Here is a 21,571-nt window from a genome sequence, read left to right as displayed (position 1 = left end):
AACAGTGAGGGTGAAAGAACATTCAAACAAAGATGGCGCGGGTTGAATTTGTACGAGCGAATGTTATTCTAATAGTCACAAGGAGAACATTGATTATCCGCAGAGTTGGGTTGGAGAGGGTTTAGGAGGAGGGGAAAAAAGAATAGCTCGGTTTTCACAATGTATTGAAAAAAGGCATACGAAGCTAGGTTTTCATTGTCGATAATATACACAGATGAATTCTGTCTTTGGTTTGTTCATGGTTTTCACTCTGCACAGCAGGGATGTTCTTAAGAACTTGCCCTCTGTGTAATTTCTCTAAATAGAAGCCACAGACCCAGCGAGATGTGATTATATTCAGATCATCCGTTCTCTCTGTATGAAAGTGTTATAATTTGAATCAATGAATGATTCGTACATTTTCATTGTCGGGGATTTTTAAGTTAAAAGATTTTAGTGCTATTTTCCTTCATTTGAGAAAATGCTGGCCATCTCGGGTGTTCAAAATACATTTTGTGATTGACAAGAACATGTCTGCTGCCTGCAGTCACCGCAATAGCTCACCATGTCGTCTGCTAACCAGAAGATCAAAAATTATCGATTCCATGCATCTGCGTGCTCTGGATGTGTAAGTGAGCTTTAAATTTGGATTAACTGGGAAACGCATACAAAGGATACATTTTGTACAGAAAATAATTAAATGTGCGATTGATATTGGACCGCGAACGATTCTGCTGTTGCTTTGTTTTGAAGTTTTTTGCGATTTTAAATATTTGTTCTTATTATTGAAACATTTTGTCGCAGTCCACATCCGCAGTCCCAGAATCCTTTGAGAATCTAGTCTTTCTTGTAACTGCAACGTCTTCAATCTTTTCAAGGATTAAAGCCTCGACCCGTTTTGAAATGAGAGAGACAGACATTAACAACTTCAAAATAGCAGCATTTTGGTTTTATGTACTGTGACATTCCAGAAAAGGAAACCTTTTTTTAAAGACAATAGTGTGTGCTACATGCCCACTTTCCTCTATTAATAAGTCAAAGAGCACTACCTTTTTTTGTTTTGTTTCGTCAACTCACACGACACGCTATTTTCACTACTTTTTCAAATATGATGTGTCCGACTTTCTAATCTACATGTTCAAGCCCGTGAGTAATTTCCTAATATTTTATACTTGGGCTCATTTCTCCAAAGCTTTCCTTGTTTCCATGAATGAAGGCGTTGGTCGACTGCTGCAGTCATCTTCTTTGTGTAAAGATGGTAGTGTTTTACGCATTCAAAACAGTGACTATATTTCTAATACTTCACATTGTAAATTTGAATTATAGAAGCGCGCAATATGTTTTACTTCAAACTAGTTTATTAATAGACTAAAATCAAACATTTTATTTTTTTCCCCTCCATCCTCAATGTTATTATTTTGATGTGAAATTGCTTCTGCAGGGTCGAAAGAGTTAAAAAGGACCTTCTACGCTTCGCTAATAATTTTGGTATAAAGGCCACAAAATCAGTACTAATTTCATAAACATTCATGTACAGAAAGCAATAATACAAAATAATAGAAGAACGTTGGTGGTTAACTTCATAGAAGTAAGATTGAATAGAAAGAATGTCTTGAAGGAGTTTTTATTATTATGATACAACTATGTTTAGCTTTCCAGGAATAATTTTACGTACCAAATTAGAATGTCTGTGGCAGTTTTTCAAATAACTTAAGTATATAAAAACATCTGTCCACATTAACTCAGCTTGCTTCTAGTACAATAAACAGAAGCTATTGTGATAGTTGTGCAATCTGTAGAAGAACTTTTCATTCATTGTGTACAGACACTTGTAATCATTCAGTATCATTTTAATGTGTATGTACACACATATGCGAATGTGACATACATACGCTGTTGTGTGCATGTGTATATAGTGTGCCTAGCAATGCCGGATGAATACGGTGCACACAGAATCTATCTGTATGCATGTGAATTATTTGATTAATTCTTATATTAGGTTAAATATATTTTTAATACGGAACAAAGTATTCCATTAATATTATGACTTTCAACAATTGCAATGATAGAATTTAGCAAGATTCCTTAAATATTTTAGACAGTTCTTTGGTGCGAATCTAGATTTTATGTTGTATCTCTAACAAATAATTTTATACAAATAATACACGTATTCTTTCTAAATTAAACTAAAAGGTTTGACTGGTATTTTGACACATTGGTAGCCACAGTTTATCAAGATCCTCTGCTCCTTTTGTAAATATTAAGTTGATTTTCAGTTGTACGACGGTCCATAAAATCACCTTGAATCTTTTAAACAAAAGAGCCAGGGAGGATCATGGTTAAATATAGCAACAAAAGACGCATAGATATACTATTCACTTTTCTGTGGTTGTAACAGAAAATCTTGAGATACAGGTTGGTTTTAGAAACAACTTAATCATTGCATATAGGCCCAAAAAATGTTGCTAAAGAATACAGGATCTAAAAAATACATTAGGAGATGTCCAAATATTGTGTGCAATGTGGGGGCTTTGTAATGTTGATGGGAAATTAATGTACAAATGTGATATTTCAATTATGAATTGAAATGTCCTTTTTTTAAAATGCAGTATTGTTCAATAGAGAGTATCAGGAACCTAAATATAAACACTAACTGCTCATCGTGTTTTGAAATTAATGCACTCTTTAGAAAAAATATGATCTTGGTGTATTATATAAATGATGCCTTTTGTGGTACACTTCATACTTTGTGAAGTTGACATACAAATCTATTGTAAGAACCACTTTTACTAATAAGCATTTCAATGAAAACTCGGGGATTTTAAAATGTGTTGACTAGGTAATCATCCCATAGCATAGTTGAACTATTATAATTACATATCTAGTTTACCAAGATTGTTTTCCCCCCAATTGCCACCCCCCCACCCCTCCCTTCTTTCCTTATAGTGGTGTATTTTGCTCCAATACAGTCCCAAGGGTGGCTGTAGCCCTTGTTGGTAACCATTCTTTATGTGTGAGCCTGGATTGTAAACATTAGCAAGCTGGCCGACTATGAAGGGCATCAGAGCTCAGCTTGATCCTGTTCTCATTCTCACCCAAAGTCCCCACATGCACATTATTGAGCAGGAATTAAGAGATCGCACCCGGGTGGCAACCTACCTACCTATTTTTACCCCTTCCTAGCCTAGGGATGCTAAGTAAATTGTAGTTTCAATACTGCTGCCCTTGCTGAGATCAATCCGACTCCAAACAGACCAGGAAATACCCCCAAATGATTATGAATTATTATACTTCTTCAGGAATTAAACTTTACTGGAATGAGACATGCACAGAAATATACAAATAAAATATAGAAAATATTAATTTATATTTCACTTTAATCTTTAATTTGCAAGTAAAGAAAAAATAGAAAAATGTACCAGTGTTTAGCTAAATTAACTATTAAATTAAAGCGTTGATTTGATTGAATGAAACACTATCGCAAAGAAAAATGTGATTTACCATACAAAAAGCAGTGAAAAACAGAGCTTTACAGTTCATTATAAGTGAGGGAAAGAGAAAAACAATTCACATTAAACCTGACATCACAGAATGTCAAGAAATATTATAGTGAAGAGCCATTATACCCTTCTACCAGTTACATGATTGATATTGTGTATTTCCATTTATCCTGGAGGACTCCACAGCAACATACAATAATTGAATACTGGTAAGTTGCAAAGAATTTTTTAGGTTACACCAATAAAAAATCCAATTATGCACACTAGCAATATAAATAAAAGTCTCATCTTTTTGCACGGATTTGTCTAAGTCACAGGTATTCACCACTAGACAAACAGGTCAAATATTTTGCATCAATAATCCTTTTTTATATAAACGGCAATATTCTGACCTCTGTTCTACTGCGAGAATAAATACTAGAAAAGCAGCTTTAGAAATTCCAGTTTATTTCATAGCTAATCTAACTTCCCTTGCAACTTTTTTAAAAAAAATTGTCAGTAAAAATGGGCTTTATTTTTTCAAATCTGTTTTGTGTAGTGGATTCAAACATGTGCAGATTGATAACTTTTTTTATGTTAGATGCAAATAGATACAGTATAGAGTATAAACACTTGAGCCTTTCTTATACAATTATTTTGGTATTATCTGAACCCCCAAGATATGTTGCTGGCTTGTACTTTTTTCCTAACTAATCAGTAATTCATTCAAAGTACTGAACTGAAATTGCTGAAGCACTCTTCCATTAGGCCATGTGAAAACAAACTTTCCATTGGAACCCAGTCAAGTCACATTAGCCCCCCCAGTAATCATTAAAGTCAATTTCTTAAATTAATGTCTCCCAAATACATCTAAAAATAAAATATAGAAAATATTAATTTATTTCACTTTAATCTTTACTTTGCAATTGAAGGAAAAAAAGAAAATGTGCCAGTGTTTAGCTAAATTAACTATTAAAGTGTTGATTTGATTGAATGAACCATGAAACACTATCTCAAAGCAAAATGTAATTTATGTTACATACTTCCAAAAAAAGGAATACAATGCTCCATTTTGGTCAGGATTCCATAATTTTATACATTGCAACTAGGATATAATCTCTATACAGGGAGTGCTTGAACGTTGTTTGTGATTCTAATCATATGGAGGCCAGAAAATGTGTTTATGTTTTGGCACTTATATGAACATGGTATCTTAGTTTCATGGTTTCACCTACAAAATATACAGTCAATTCACTTTACAGTATATTCTGCCAAGCGCTCAAAGACTTGATAAGGCGCTATATCAAATGCAAGGATTATTATTATTATCCTGGAAAGTCTTAACACAACTTGATTCTGTGTAGTCCTGAATGGGATTTAGCATTAGCCACATAAGGAGCCATCATAATCATTCAAAATCTATCATATAATAATAATAATAATCCTTGCATTTGATATAGAGCTTTATCACGTCTTTTAGACGGCTCAAAGCGCTTCACAGAATATAAAGTGAATTGACTGTATATTTTGTGGGCGAAATGTAGCAGTCAATTGCACACAACAGTGTCCCACAAACAGTTGTGGTTTGAGTGACCAATTTATTTATTTAATCTTATTAACAAAATTGATATGTGTGTGTGTGTTGGAGGTGGTGGGGCAGGGGTGGAATCCAAATTGTGCCATGTAGGATATAGATTTGCTCTTGCTACTTCATGTTGGGTTCTCCAACTCAACATCTCAACATGCAACCATTAGAATGCTCAAACAAAGTCTTGTCACTTGTTCACTTGTATATTTCCTAATGTTCATTAGGTGGTGTGCAGCACCTTTTCTCAGGCATGGGTAGACAAAATGATGGCCAAGGAAAAATGGAAGAAAAAATTAAATAAATTCCAATTTAAAAAAATATATACTATATATAATATATTCTATATACTTGTTAGTCGATTGCATTGTACAACACAATCTTGAGGTTTTGCTGAACAAAATTTCAATGTTTGCTCAGCATGATCTCCTCAGTTTGGATAGCTGCCTTCTAAACAACTGCCAACAATGAAATGTTGAATGTTGCCTAAGATTATTTTTTTGAGAATTTTACCTTTGCCATGAAGGACAGACCGGGTAATTGTAACGGAATTTTATTTGACCAAAATTGCAACCTTTGTGATTTCGGATGAGAATAATTGATCAGTATCCATTTGAAACTGTAACATACTCACTCAATGAATGAAACGTAAACGCTCAAACCTGGAAGATTCCTGGTTCCATCTCCTCTCAGTAAGTTGATTTCAGGCAGTGCAGTGGTAAGACATTATAATTAGTCTCACTCTGTCAGGACCAAGGAATGGAAAAAAATCAGAAAGAGCCTCAGTCCTCATCACTATCCAATAACCATTGCAATAAAGTGAGTGTGTGTTAATGTCAAGTAAGCACACAATCAGACTCGGTTGGCATTCTCTTCTCTCGGTCAAATAACGCGCTGACATTCACTGTCTTGTCTCAAACATCAAGAATAAGTACTCGGATGAAGTGCCAATGTACGTGGAACTAAATCTCAGTATGAGTACATGCTTTGGAGAGGGGGTAAGAATATTTGTCGTGTGGAACCTGGAAAAATGATCGAATTTTGTTCATCTATTTAGCAAAACAAAGCTATGATTATTGTAACATTGGCAACCGTGTGCTTATTTCCCATTTACTGTTGATACTGAAGTATGCATTAACAGTATCCAGCAGTGTATTCAATACATTCTTAAAATACCAACACATATTTACAGTATAATCTTTTATTAAGTCTCTGCATTTCTCGTATTCTCTCACAATACTCAGAGAACAGTATTTTAAATTCTTTGCATTTGATATCGTACCTTTCATGTTCGCACTTCAGACTCCGAATCGCCGTCTGGCGTGAAGGGCACTATATAAATGCAAGTTGTTGTTGTTGTTCACGGAATTTACTGGAAAATGTATGTTTGTATTTTGTAAGTGAATTTTGAGTATTTTGCTAAAAGATAGTGTTTCAAATTGGGATGATATATTAAATACTTGTAACACTATGATAGAAAGGCTAGCAAAATAAAATAAATTTTCTATAAATATTTTAAACATTGTAATGCATGCTGAAAATATGTGCGAATAAGGATAATACATCTGAATCCTGATGTAGAGGGAAATACCCAGTGACAAGTACTGTACAGTAATATTGTTTCATCTCCTTAAAATGGTACAAATTTGCAGAGAAGCATTATTTTAGAGTAAAACTGTGATAATTTATTCTGAAGTATTGTACATGTACAAATGTAATTTCAGGTATTAGTTTACTTTATGATAGCCAGTATTAATAACTTATGGAATTAAATTTTATATGTGGTAATTGATAAACACCTCTGTGCTTTGAGTTCTTCGAAAGGAAATTCTACGTTGAAGAAACAGCTATATAGGGGGCTATTATACATTTTGTTACAGTATTTTCACCAGCCCTCTCCCGAAGGCAGTGACTCATGCTGGGGTACATTAATGGGTTTAATGCGGCGTGTTTTGTGCAGTTTAAAGTCCGCTTATTTTTTTTCGTAATTGCAACTAATGAATGCTGCAGTGCCAAAGCAAGTAAGTATCCCTCGCATTGCGCCTTTGGTTTTCTTATCAGCCCGAGTCAGACTGTCCATGTGGGAAGTGCGTGGAGTAGAAAATTAAATTTGTAAATAAAGGATGACATTGTCCTGGGTTTTTTTCTTAAATTCAGCGTTGTTTTCGCTAATCGAATCAGGGCTGTGACTTCGCAGACATTTGAGCCCTGGGACTGACTGCCACACTGTCCCCCCTTTGTGTGCCAGAGCTGCAGCCTCAAGTTGCTGCACGGTTTCTGGGGGGAGGTGGTCGGCGAGTTTCGAATGACTTTCCTGTGCAAAGACCACAGTTTGTCGTACACTCCCAACCCACCCACCCAAACACACGCACACACACACACCACACACCGGCCACATGTTATTGTGCGCGTGAAACTCAAAAGGCTTTTTGACGCTTAGCCGACGTTTTACAAAAAAACAAGTCAAATGAACAGAAAGCAGGAAATCAAACTGATCTGTGCGTGTGCATATATATATATGCACATACATACACAGTACATGTCTGTGCAACTGGAAATGGACTCACTCTGCTGAAGGCAGTGGGTAGGATCACACCCTATCTTTTTGAGACCGACTGGCTGACTGCCTGCCCCCTCCCTGTGCATTTCCAGCATTTTTCACCCCCTGTGATTTATTTCAAGTCAGTGCAATCTCTGGCTGCTGCAACCCGGGCAGGCGGACCTGAAGTTTATTTTCGCTCTCTCTCTCTCTCTCTTTCTTTCTTTCAGACACACAAACTTCAGCGGTAATAACAGGATCGTGTTTACCTCTTATCGCGTTTTAAGAGAACACATAGACACACACACACATCAGCAACACCCAGAGGGGGTTTTACGAACCGACTCTTCCCTCTCTCTTCCAACACACACACACACACACGGGAAACATAGGCGGGGCGGGAGTGAAGAGAGAAAAGAAAACAAGGGGGAGACCAGGGGAAGAGAGAAAAGAGAAAATAACAAGAAGGGGAAAGAGAGGGAAAAGGAAAACGAGGGGGGAAAGAGAGAAAGGAAAACGGGGGGGAAAGAGAGGAAAACAAGGGGGAAAGAAACAATGGAGAAATAGAGGGGAAAACAAGGGGAAAAGAGAGAGGAAAACAAGGGGGAAGAGAGGAAAACAAGGGGGAAAGAGAGAGGAAAACAAGGGGGAAAGAGAGAGGAAAACAAGGGGGAAAGAGAGAGGAAAACAAGGGGGAAAGAGAGAGGAAAACAAGGGGGAAAGAGAGAGGAAAACAATGGGGAGAGAAACAAGGGGGAAAAGAGAGGAAAACAAGGGGGAAAGAGAGAGGAAAACAAGGGGGAAAGAGAGAGGAAAACAAGGGGGAAAGAGAGAGGAAAACAAGGGGGAAAGAGAGAGGAAAACAATGGGGAGAGAAACAAGGGGGAAAAGAGAGGAAAACAAGGGGGAAAGAGAGAGGAAAACAAGGGGGAAAGAGAGAGGAAAACAATGGGGAGAGAAACAAGGGGGAAAAGAGAGAGGAAAACAAGGGGGAAAGAGAGGAAAACAAGGGAAAGAGAGAGGAAAACGAAGGGGAGAGAGAAGAGGAAAACAAGGGGGAAAGAGGGGAAAACGAAGGGGGAGAGAAACAAGGGGGAAATAGAGAGAGAGGAAAATATGAAAACAAGGGGGGAAAGAAAGGGGAAAACAAGGAAATCAAGGGGAAAAGAGGAAAACGAAGGGGAGAGAGGACGAAAACAAGGGAGAAGAGAAACAAGGGGGAAAGAAAGAGGAAAACAGGGGGGGGGGGGGGGAGAGGGGAAAACAAGGGGGAAAGAGAGAAATGTGACCCGAAAAGAAATGTAACTGAGAAACAAGGGAAAGGATTGGGGTGTGGGGGGAGAGAAATAGAAATAGAAAGCGGCCGCTAATCGTTGCTGTTGTTTTGTTGTTGTGATAACCATGACATTATTAAGGCTTTGCCAAGCTCGGCTGTTTTGTCCCTCCTCTTCCTGGGCTGTGAGGAGCCGAGAGTTGAGTCAGTGGCCAGAGATTGCAATCCGTCTGTAGCCCAAAGTCCACCAAACCCGGTCCAGCACTCGCCCCCGAAGAAGCCCCATATAACACGCCTCACCCACCCACCCAGTGAGTGAGTGAGTGAGTGTGGAGGGCAGCACCAACATTGACCCATTTAGGTTTCAGTGCTTTGACAAACTGTGTCACAGAAGGTCTTCAAAGTGGGGGTGGGGTGGGGGGTGGGGGGGGGAAACGTGTTGCGGGTTAAATTAAATTTAAAACAAGACACCCGCCCAAAGCTGAGTGGGTTTTTTTTACACACACACACACACACACACAATTCCACACAGGAACCCGCCCAACCTGAGTACATTGGTGACTGACTGACTGACTGACCGACCTGCGGCGCTGCTCGGCCGTCCCTTCCCCCTCCACACACTGGGCGAGAGGTGTCCCCGGCCGCAGCACCTGCCGCGCTGTATCCCTACACGGGCGCCTCCCCCGCCTTTCGGAGCGAAGTGCGCGCGCAGCGAGGGACAGACTACTCACACACACACACACACAGTCTCAGCCTCTGCGCTCCTCCTCCCACAGACCTTTCTGCAAAAAAAATAAAAGCTCAACACTTTCTTTCTTTTCTCTCTCTCTCTCTCTCCCCCTCTGCCTCTCCACACCGCCACTTGTTTTTCTTTTTTTTTAAAAAAAATTCATCGAGAGGGAAAAAAAAAGCCCACCCGCTAACACATCCCCGACGTCGAACTCGGGACGTTTGTGATTCTTGTTTTTGTGTTAAAAATTAAAACTTTATCATTTGAAACTTGGCAGAGAATTCTTTATTAAACTCCGGTACGTGTAGAGAGGAGGAGGAGGAGGAGTGGAGAGGGGGGGGTGTCAGCCCCGTGTCTTTCTCTCCCCTTCGCCCCTCCACACACACACACACACACACACACAGACCTCCACACTCGCGGCTCTCAACCAGTAAGAGAAACGCCGCACTACTTTGTGGCTGGCGGAGGCGCACCGGTTGCGCGCGGGGCTTGGCGTGTGTGAGAGGGAGCGGAGCGAGCGAGCGAGCGCCTCTTTTAAGAGCGGCGGTCGGTGCTCGGTCGCCATTTTGGTTTGTGTCGGCGGTGGCGGTTGTCGGGCGGCGAGAGCGAGAGAGAGAGAGAGAGCAACGGACTGAGCTCGAGACACAGAGACACACACACAACACACACGGCGCGCGCACGCACGGCACCAACCGCCACCGCGGCTCACACACCCAGAGGGAGAGAGAGAGAGTCTCCGGCCAGTAAAACCCTGTGTAGCGCCGCTGCCCCACTGCCGCCCAATTTGGACCCGTTCTTCGCTGGCGGTAGGTTTTTTTTCTTCAAAACTGTTCTCCCTCTCCTCTCCCACCCCACCTTTTTTCCCCCACCCCCTCCCTTTTCTCCCTTCCCCTGATCCCCACCACCAGTTTATTCCCCCCCCCCCCCCACCCCAAACTGTTTCCTCGTCCTCTCCCGCTTCCCTGTTCCCCCGGAGGAGGACGCAGCCCCGATCTCTCTCTATCTCTATCCCTCTCTTCCCCCCCTTCCGCCCCCCCCCGACCCGGTGGTGTTTCTTGGAAATCGCATCTCAAAGCCCCGCCGAGCAACGTGGCGGTGGGAGAGCGGAGTGGCTGTCCCCGGTGAGAGACGTTTTACACCCAGACTGTGCTCGTGAGGCAGACAGACAGACAGACACAGACAGAGAGAGAGAGAAAGAGAGGAGGTTATAGCCTGTCTGGTGGTGGGGAGGGGAGAGAGGAGGTTATACCCTGTCCGGTGTGGGGGTGAGAGGGAGCTTATACCCTGTCTGATGGGGGGGGGGGGGGGGGGGTGAGAGGGAGGTTGTACCCTGTTTGATGGGGGGGGGTGGAGAGAGGAGGTTATACCCTGTCTGGTGGGGGGGTGAGAGGGGAGGTTGTACCCTGTCTGGTGTGGGGGTGAGAGAGGAGGTTGTACCCTGTCTGGTGGGGGGGTGAGAGGGGAGGTTGTACCCTGTCTGGTGGGGGGGTGGAGAGAGGAGGTTATACCCTGTCTGGTGGGGGGGTGGAGAGAGGAGGTTATACCCTGTCTGGTGTGGGGGTGAGAGAGGATGTTATACTTTTTCTGATGGGGGGGGGGGGGGGGTTGTGAAAGAGGTTAACCCTGTCTGGTGTGGGGGTGAGAGAGGAGGTTATACCCTGTCTGGTGTGGGGGTGAGAGAGGAGGTTATACCCTGTCTGGTGTGGGGGTGAGAGAGGAGGTTATACTCTGTCTGGTGTGGGGGTGAGAGAGAGAGAGGAGGTTATACTTTTTCTGATGGGGGGTGGGGGGGGGGGTGTGAGAGAGGTTATACCCTGTCTGGTGGTGGGGGGGAGTGAGAGGAAGTTAACCCTGTCTGCTGGTAGGGAGGGGTGAGAGAGGAGGTTATACCCGGGCTTGGTGGTGGTGGGGGGAGAGAGGAGGTTATACCCAGACTGGAGGGGTTGAGAGGGAAGAGGTTATACTCAGTAGGGGCTGGGCTGGTAGAGTTTATACCTGGAAAAGGGGAGGGAAAGAGAAAAGACAGGAATTATATAGGGGTATTCACACGAGGAGGAGCGAAGAGATACATTATACTTCTGAGATAGAAGAGAAAGAGGATATTCTTTAATTGAAGTGGGGTAGAGGGGTAACAGAATTGGAACATCCTGTCAGGATTTTTGTCCAGTAGCATCAAATCCCGCTGTTCTTAACACCCACCCCCCCCCCAAGATTTTTTTTTACCAGAGACCAGTCAGCAGAGAATTTATTTCCATCAGGAAAGATCAACATTGAAGGAAAGGTAGTTTAATCGGTAGGAGAATAAAGGTATTTATTTTGACATTAAGGATTTTGACCAATGAAGAAATAAATTGTTACCAAAAAAAGAGCCAATGTGGAGTGTCAGGTGAAAGAGCGGGCTTGCTTTCAGAGGTGAACTGGTGAGTTCACAGTTCCGTTTACCGTATCTTAAACGTACAACATTTTTTTTGGTGGAGTCAAACCATTGATTCATGTTATTCAGACATGAAAATTTACTTTTTAACAAATGTTTCGGTCAGATTCTGGGAGTTTTAATTTATTTTAAATCTGTTTTCTGTCTATGAACAACTTTAAAAATATCTAATAGATTTGTATGTTACAACCTGAATTTTATTAGTCTTAATAATAATTTGGGCTAACTGTTATCAAAGATTACTAAAGATTTTTTCGGGTTGGGGATGGTAGGAGAGATGAAAGGAGCTGGTTGAAAGGTTTTTTTTGCAAATGTACTTATTTTGGTCTAATGCCTTTTAATTACCTTGAGCTATTTTAAAATGCAGATGTTAGGTTGGTAAGATTCCAGGGTTTGCAGATTTAAATTGAATTCTTATGTAGGCCATTACATTTTCCGAAACTGTTTGTAAATTTATAACCTGTTGAGGACTCTAAATGTGTTTGAAGTTCCAATTTTTGAAAAGGTTAAGTTTTTTTAACCTTACAATCTTAAAGGATGGCAATATGGAAATTTGTGCAATATAACTACTCAATAAATGCAGTTTAGAAAATACTTTGTCTGTGATCAGTTTGTTCATTGCATAAAAAATAACTTGTTTGGTTCATATTTGTGCACACCTATAATGTTGATCTCACAGATTTGATCAAATACTGAATGCTTAATTCGGCATCATAGTTGTAACTTTGAAATTGAAAAAAAGTAGATGTTTTTCATTATTACATGGCAAACTATTGAAATTGATATGTGCTTTAACAAAGCATTATAAAATGTGCTTTTTTGGGTGTAGAAGTAATTTTATTGATATGTTGGTCTTTAACCTAGTTCTCAGTTTACACCTCATTACATTGTTCTTAAATTTAATGTTTCAGTATCTACATTAGCCAAATGATTATTAAATTAATATTTTCCCACAGTTCAAACTGCACTGACTTGTTGCAAGCTATTCTGTTACAATAATTTGGTTGCAGCATATTATAATCTTGTGAGACATTATTCATAGTGCAATATACAAACTGCAAGGCATAAGATAGTGATACTGAGTGAACCTTACAGATGGACTTGTGACTTGTTATTAGCAGTTATGGTTTGAGGGTTATTTCTTTGTTTGCTCTAGATTGATGGCTTTTGGCTGTACTCCTGGTTCATAATATGCAATTTACCTTAATTTGAGTGGGTTTTAAATACCCTATTGTGGTTCTAAAACTATGCATTGAGTATTCCTAACATGTCAGACAGCTTTTGTCTGGGTAGAAATGGATTCCAGAATGGATTTTCTCTCACTCAAACCATTTTTCAAAAACAATAGTTAGTGGAGGGCTTTTGTGCTGCCATGTCAATGGATCCATCATGCTTCTGAGATGAGGAGGAGCTCAATGTTATGGAACTAGTTAGTTCTGTGCTTGGTGATCTCTCGACACATTTTGCCATTAGGATTAGATTTAAACTCATACTCGAGGTGATTAGAATTGTGATCACTGTTGCAGTGTCTTCAGCACCCGGTAGGATTCATTCCCATGATTATTTGAATTGGGCTACAATGCTGTAGGTTTGACTTTATTTATTCTTATTTATTGCTGTATGAGAATATAGAGATATTGGGAAATGCTCAATAAAGAGAGACAAGTAGCAATCTTGTTCCATCATTCACTTATTCATTGGTGTGTTTCGCTCATATTTATTTTTATTTCAATCATAATGTCTTGAGTCTGGTGAACGTTAGCATATCAAATAAATACCTACTGTGAATTTAAGCATTTCTGTTTGTTGTTTCCAAATTTCCATTACATCAAGTGACTCCTCCTCTCCTGCTGGATGCTAGGAATGATCCGAATGCAATTTTGAATGCATTGTGCACAGATGCAACTTTTTGATGTCTGTTAATGCAAAACGAATATGTAGAACGATACAAAGAATTCAACCAGAAATGTTAAGTCAGCATTTACTTGCTTTTCCTTTGGTATTTCCTCCCCGTGTCCTGTTTCTACTGATGGAAGTGACTTATGTTGAGTCCAGTTCTGTTGGTGTCAGGAATTCTCCAATATGCTGTCCATGTAGTCAATCTTATTTGCCTAGGTATTGTAAGTGTGAAGCAGAGTTATAGTTGATCATATCTATGTATATGTTAAACAAAGCCCCAGTAGAGGTCACTGCATAGTAATTGGGAATTATTCATTTACCAATCTGGGATTCCTGAAGCCAATTTAATACCCAGTGTCCCCCACCTCAACTGATTTCAGTTAACTCAGCAAGGATCAGAGATTGAATTTGGCATCTTTTGGTTAGCATGGGTCATGATTACAAGTGGTTCATTTCCAATAAAGTGTCAAGGAAATTTGTGTTGGAAATGAGGCTGCACTTTCAGATATTTTCGTTTGAAGTAAGATCAGTGCAACATTTCATCCATATAGTTGTCAACCTATTTGTAAAGTTAATTACTTACAGATCATCGTACCTGTTGATTCTTTTGGAATTTACTGATACATATTTTGTTGCCAGGCGTGTTGGTTTCTTGAAATGCAAGGAACATTGGAGTTCTCTTATGTGCTGGGTAGTTTGTATACAGTGTTGTGAGTACAGTTAATAAATGACCCAGACCTTTTGGTACAGAATCTAATGCTCTTATATTGAGCTTCAGCTCGTGCAGAAAACATGTAATGTGAGTGGCGCAACAATACAGGTTTCAAAACAGAACTGTTTTATTGGAATATAAACTCTTACAAAGATGGCTTCACGTGGCGCAGGGTGGTCTAACCTTTTGGCAGCTGAGGGCCGGATGCCATGTTTGTGAACCACAAAACTGTGCCCTCATCTCCCCTCTCTCTGTTGTCTCTCACTCGCTGTACGTCTCCCCCTCTCATGTTCTTTCTCGCTCAATCTACTCTTCCCTCTCTCATCACTCTTTCTATATCCTCTCTCTTCCCTCTCTGTTTCTTCTTCTTCCCCCCTCCCCAATCACTCTCTCTATAACCTCTTGCATTATCTGGCAGCAGGATCCGCCGCGCGTGTGGGGTGGCTCACTGCCTGGTGGTGGTTGGTAAGGTTCTTTCTTTCCCGCAAGCCGCTGAGACCCTGATCCACGCTTTCATCACGTCCCAGCTTGACTGCGCCAACTGCTTGCTTGCTGGACTTCCCAACTCTTCCCTCCACAAGCTGCAAGTAATTCAGAACTCTGCAGCTTGTGCCCTCTCCCACACCAATTCCAACTTTGCTTGGCTTGGCTTCACTGGCTCGCCATCCCTCAGAGAATCAAGTTCAAAACCCTTGTTCTCACCTTCAGAGCCCTCAGTGGTCTTGCTCCCTGCAACCTCCAAACCCCATGTCAGCCTGTCCTCTCCCTCCGCTCGGCAGACACTGGCCTGCTCCAGGTCTCCCGCACTTCCTGCCTCACCATTGGTGGTCGAGCATTCGGCATCACTGCCCCACACTCTGGAACTCATGCAATCCCCTTGCCTCACCCCCTCTTGCCTCCTTCAAGTCCGTCTAAAAACCTTCTTCAACCATGCCTTCGGCCACCTGCCCTCCACCCCTCCTGACCCAACTCCCAGCTGGGGTCCCAAACTCCTGATTGTCCAGCGCCCTGGGGCGTATTTCCGACGTGAAGGGCACTATATAAGCATAATTTGTTGTTGTTTCCTCTCTCAGCCCCTCCCAACCCCCTCCCACTGTCGTGCATGATGAGGTTGATGTTGCGTCCCCAGGGGAGGGAGGGTATGGAGAGAGCGCATGCGCGGTGTTCTGTTTGAGGCAGGCATGGGAAACAAAGTTTTGATCTGACAACTGGTAAATTCGGTAGCGTGATACGAGTTATGTGGTGATTAGTATGACTAGCACTTTTTAATTTGATGTACGATTTAGGCAATTGTATGATTTATACAGATGGGACTTTTGCGAGTGTCACTGTACCAACCATTTAATTCTGAAATTAACTAAATGATCAATGGGCTTTGGTGTGTGCAAGTGGTTAATCTTGTCTGAAATTTAAGATTCAGTGTGATGACAGATATGTCTTGATTCATGAAAATTATTCTGAAGTGACTATGTGATTCCTGTTACTGTTGCACAACTAGAAAGTAAACAGTCGTGAATAATCAATTTTATCTGGGGGATTGTTGACCAGGACCAGGAGAAATTACCTTCTGTTTTAGAGTAGTGGCATTGGATCTTTAATGTCCACCTGAACAGGCAGACGGGACCTCGGTTTAATGTCACCTGAAGGATGGCACCTGGACGAATGCAACATTCCCCCAACATTCCACTGGAGTGTCAGCCTAGACTCCGAGGTGAGAGTGTTCCCGACTGAGCTTGGCTTTCACCCACCTGAATTACGAGATTCAGATTTAGTATGAACAAGGTATTTGCTGCAAAAGTGTGTTAGCTAGATTATATTGGATAATTAGATTTTATATTAGAAAATGCTTTACATTTAAATAAAAAATGATGCATTTTTCTTCTTTATACCAAGTCCACTTCATTCAAATGACTTTTAATGTGCCAACACCAGCAAACAAATTGTCCTTTAAGATTATAGCTCTGGATATGCAGTCAATATGGCACATGGGAAGGAACGCAACTTGAGCAGTTAGGGTGAGGTGCATGGAAGCTGCTGGGGCTTTGAAGTTTGTCAAATTAATTCCATATGTTTGAAGGTGTCGTGACAGACTTGAAAAACAAGGGTGATTTGGTACCATTTATTTTTGCTTCTCATCTTAATTTCTTTGTAGTATGTAAGTTTTAAAAAATTATTCCAAAATGAGTGGACGACAAATTCCCCTCCAAACTGAGAGAATTTAGTGTTAAAGCAGGATGTTATTGAGTGTTGCCTGCTGGCTGGCATGTGGTGCAGCTGGGAGAAACTGCTGGTTGGCTAAAAGCCAATCAGAAAGTTTCAGGCTGTGCTCAGCAAAAAAACGCCCATGCCTATTAACCTTATAAATGCTGCCATCTTTAAATGCGAGATTCAACAAAGGAAGATTTGTTAGGCACTCAGCGGCTAGTTTTCAGTTATTGAATATACACTGTATTAATTCAATGTACAGTAATAAGATTCATATATAGTGTTCATGTTGCAGACTTTTTCTATGGCATTCAGGTAGACCTACCATCTCTAGTAGCTGTCAAGCCTCCAGCAAGAAAGAATTTGAGATGTTCTGTTGTGAATAGCAGCCTTTGCTACTTGCTGTAGTACGTCTGAACCTGTACTCCCATCAAGTTTTCTTTTGATAACAATTGGTTTGTTGGTTTCCTTGATGAAGTAAGTAATGGTCAGAGATTTTGGGAAAGTTGAAAGAACTACCTTACATTGCTGTATTTTGTTGTCTAGTGTGATTCTCTCTCCCCTCCCGTCACCACCTAATGAATAGAGTTTATTAACACAAATTGTAAGCTTAAATGGAATCCCCATTATAGTGAACTATTTTCTTTTTCTTTGTATTGAAATTGCATGCGAATAACTTTCTTACAGACTACAGCACAATTTTTTACAGTTGATCTGAAGAATCTAATTTATTTGGCTTGCTGAGCTTTGTAGGCAGAGGTAACTTACGGGTGCTATTTTGCTGATGGCCTTTCTGCATAAACTCCTATTAAAAGTTTAGCATTATGCTGTGTTGGGACATGTCTACCTCTTTGTGCTGATGATCAGCCAGGGAGGGGTGGAAATGAAGTTTCAAGGTGAGGGCTGTCAACACCAGCAGTGACGTTTTCTCGGATCAGATGTAGCATTCGGCAGATGTTAATTTGCATCCATAATACTGACCTGACTGCTCCCTTCACTTAGCGAGCATTGGTCTCCTTCATGTTTCTCACCCTCTCTTTCCCACGCAGTTTCAGACTTCTGCTCTGTTTTCAGGAATTCCACCTGAGTTCTTCCAACTCGCTCCCTCTCCACCTTCAAGGTCTGTCTCAAGATGTAACTCTTTGATCATGATATCAGTGATTTTCCCCTCCCCACCCACTTTCACATTCTACACCAGCTTAGGTGCCCTGCCAGCAGTGTCGAGCCCTTTGAGCCGCTGGAGTGAAACGTGCTAGATAAATGTTCAATGTGATGTATAATATGCCTTAGCCCCAAGCTTAGAAGAGTTCTTTTACTTTGCAATGATTTCATATTTTTTATGCCACAACCATTAGGAGTTGTTTGAACACTGCAACGTTGGCCTGATTTTATCTTGAATTTAGGATTGGTAGGAAGCAAGTTTGTTTTTGTGGTCGTGGGCTTCCTACAATAAATGTTTTATTTTTCATGCTCTCTTCCAATCATCTTTTGAACTGAGAATTGGGGTTCAGGTTTCTTAAAAAAAATCCTGGTGTCAGTCTGGCTAGTTGGTAGCACTCTTGCCTCTGGATCAGAAGGTTGAGGCAATACATCAAGATTTTGGGTTCATAATCTTGACTGATCCTGCAACATGCTGCTCAGTTTACTGAGGTTCTGTTTGCCTGTTCTGATGGACGTGAAAGATCCCATGAAGCTATTTGAAAAAACAAGGGAGTTTCTCTTGGATTCCTGGCCAACAGTCCTCCAGTTAAAATTAGTGATTCACTTCATGACTGATCTACATCCTTGCAACTCCCACAATATGTGGGTTCATGTTCCTTTGCCAGTCTTAAATTATGCCATGGTTCAATGCCAGCCTGGCTCAAATGGTAGCACTCTTGCCTCTGAATCAGAAAGTTCTGGGTTTGAACTCCACATCGGGATTTTGGACTCGCTCTAGGCTGGCACTCCAATACAGTGATATGTGCAAATTAGCTACCGTGTTTGCTTACAAATACAGTACACTTCAGTGAAGCATTTCGACATGAGGGTCTATATCAGTTTTCGTGAAATTTGGTGTTTTGCCAAGGTTCTAATTTGAATACAGACCTGAGTCAACGTTTTACTTAAATGCGGTGCCAAAACCAACACTAGGTAGAGCTGGTATGTTATTTTGTCTGGAACAAAGAGTGTTCAGAAGATCTCAAACTAGTGTACCGGTTAGGGGATAGAGCAAGCGATCAATATGGGTGCAGTTGGGATGTTGCTATTTCTACAGTTAGTGAACCATTTTTGGAAGATATAGATTATAGGATTAAATAAAAAGAACTACACTATCTTAAGTGTTTTTTTCTAAATTCTACCCCACTTATGTCTATGAACCCTAGCTTTCATAAAACCCCTTGAGCTCCTTGTATAACTTGATGTACATGGTGAGGATTTAGTTAGAAATGCTCATTAATCCTAGATCCTAATAAGTGCATTGACTTTCGAACGATCATTTTCTAAAGGACTCTTGCTTTTTCATGGGTTTTGAAATGAATAGTACTTTTATGTAAGTTACTGTTGAGCTGAAATGTTTTCCAATGTTTTCCAAGGCTGTAAAAGTAAAAGTAAACTGTCAAATGAAATTCATCTGGTACTCAAGAGTTCATCTTTAGGTCATTGAGGCCCTGGTTAGGCTTTCTTTGGCATGAGTTAGATGCTAGTTTAGTGTGTATTTTGGATTAATTACAGTAGGATAATTATTTTTTGTAACCTGATGGGTTGGTGGACCATTTCTGTTTTGATACAATTTAAAGTCATATATGCAGGAAAGATCTTTGGAAAAAGTACAACACGTATTGTTTTTTTCACTCAGTACTAAATAGCTATTTGTCTAATTCTAATAACACAAGTCTGGATATATTAGACATTGCACAGTATTGACAATACAGCTGTGCAGTATTGCAAACTGATTGACACTGAATGGCTTTTATGATTGCATAGAGTGACCAAAAAGTCATGATAACGTTACAATGTGGAAAGTCTTAAAGAAATGATGATTTTTTAGATAATAGGATAGTTATCTATTTTTGTGGTTTCCACCTCTCCCTATTTATACAGCAAGTAGTTCTTGTAAATGTTCTCTGTCTTCTCTTCCTACGCTGTTCTTGGTTGTTTTACCACATTCAGAATCTTTGATTTCTTAATTACATAAATTAAAAGCTGTGGGCTGATGAGATACAGATCCTTAATTATAGGTAGAACTGTAAATGGAAATTTAGTTTATGTGATAGTAAATGGACTTCTCTCTCCCCGCCCCAAACCTCCAAAAAGGTGGCGTATGCTGGCTCAAGCCTTTGGAAGTCCAACTGGTCATGTTTGTGTAGACTTGCGTTTTTATGTCATGTTTAAAACTTGCAGTAGTAAGAGCAACAGTGTTGGCATTGATATGTTATTCTGACTGCCATTACTTTTAGCTACTGATATTGTTGGCAGGCAAAGAATGGTGTTTAATAGCCAGATTTCATTTTGGTGTCCTCTTACCTCCTCATTTTGTTGCTGTGCTGAGTTTTGTGGATTTCAGTATGGACTTTGTACAGTGAGTTATTCACCAGTATTTCTCAGTGACCTGAACTTGAAATGCCACCAATCTTATTAAATCTTCATGACTGGTCTGTTCCATAGATCTTTAGATTGCATGACTCCACAGACTCGTTCTCCTTTTGACTGAAGAATCCAAACTTGATCAGCAGTTTTAAAATCTGCATGAGGAATATCCCTGAACTGTAGTTGGAATAATAAGCTCTTCATTAACCTAGGTGGGTAAACAGTAACTTCTGATGTAAACTGGTACCATTTTTGAAGCTTTTCTAGGGAGATTGGCATGATTCAGGATTTGGGATTTTAGAAGTTTGTACATTGTGGCAATAAAATGGTACAAAAATTCAGAAGATTCTCACCTTTGAGAAACTATATTTGTGTTGGATTTGGGGATTGATATTATTCAATAATCAGTAGCTTAAACAGTAGTTTAATAATGGGAAAATCAACATTTTCGTGTGTGCCTATGCATTTGCCACCATGGGTGCAATCTAAATTTGGCTTTGGACTCTTAAAGGATTCTGTTACACAAATGAATGCCCCATGAAAAAAATCTGAAGTTGTTGGGTACAGTTCCTGTGCACAATTTATAGGAGCATGTTGGTGTTAATGCTGGTTTCTTTTGTTGTGGATAGCAATGTGTTGTGATTACAAGTGGATGTGAGATATTTGTGATTTGCCAACATTGAAATGCATCTTTTGGGGTTCTGGTTGATATTTATTACTTAAATACCTTTTTGTTCCTCATACAAGCTTGTATTTCTGTTTATTTAAATTCACTTAATACTTTAGTTGCTTTGATGCAATTTAATCATTTTTAGATTTTTAAGCAAAGTCCAAATACAGCTTTATCATAGAAAGGATAAGGGCAGTAACTATTGTTTAAGTATACTTTGAAAATAAAGATTTGCCATAGGAATATCAAATGCAGGGGTTAAAATGTTATAGAGAAAGGTAGGACAAAATGTGTAGATTATAAAATGCTTATTCAATTCTTGAAGATTGGCTACAAAATGCAGTTACTAGAATTTTCAAACTGGATGTTGATGGGCATGAATGGTTTAATTATAAGTAATATAATAAGTGCTTCAGGATGCTACCCCACGTGAGGGGCGCTATATAAATGCAAATTGTTGTTAATTGAATCGGACATCAACACTTGGTAATCATCT

General features: G+C 40.2%; 1 protein-coding gene and 1 long non-coding RNA gene across 4 annotated transcripts in view; one reads left to right on the top strand and one right to left on the bottom strand.

Annotated features, from left to right (window-relative positions):
• Positions 1-5,095: 5,095 nt before the first annotated feature.
• LOC103183917 lies at positions 5,096-6,362 on the bottom strand. Of its 2 annotated transcripts, none has more exons than XR_488462.1 (3): positions 6,326-6,362; positions 5,678-5,786; positions 5,096-5,284 (listed from the first exon to the last, which is right to left on the bottom strand). It is a non-coding gene; the product is annotated as an uncharacterized LOC103183917 (long non-coding RNA). The 2 variants fall into 2 exon arrangements; XR_488463.1 differs by having other exon boundaries at positions 5,706-5,786.
• Positions 6,363-10,045: 3,683 nt separating this feature from the next.
• The window catches only part of ctnnb1 (catenin (cadherin-associated protein), beta 1), a 29,559-nt gene continuing 18,033 nt past the window's right edge, over positions 10,046-21,571 (top strand). Inside the window, exons 1-2 of one of the 2 annotated variants that reach the window (XM_007901672.2) lie at positions 11,379-11,468; positions 11,508-12,005. The gene's annotated coding sequence lies outside the window, so the exon portion shown is untranslated. Of the gene's footprint in view, positions 10,392-11,378; positions 11,469-11,507; positions 12,006-21,571 lie in introns of those variants that run through there. The other variant, XM_007901670.2, reaches the window with a different exon arrangement.

This window comes from Callorhinchus milii, unplaced genomic scaffold, assembly GCF_018977255.1.
Source record: "Callorhinchus milii isolate IMCB2004 unplaced genomic scaffold, IMCB_Cmil_1.0 Scaffold2, whole genome shotgun sequence".
In the NCBI taxonomy this organism is placed as follows: domain Eukaryota; kingdom Metazoa; phylum Chordata; class Chondrichthyes; order Chimaeriformes; family Callorhinchidae; genus Callorhinchus; species Callorhinchus milii.
This window is presented reverse-complemented; position numbering and strand designations above follow the sequence as displayed.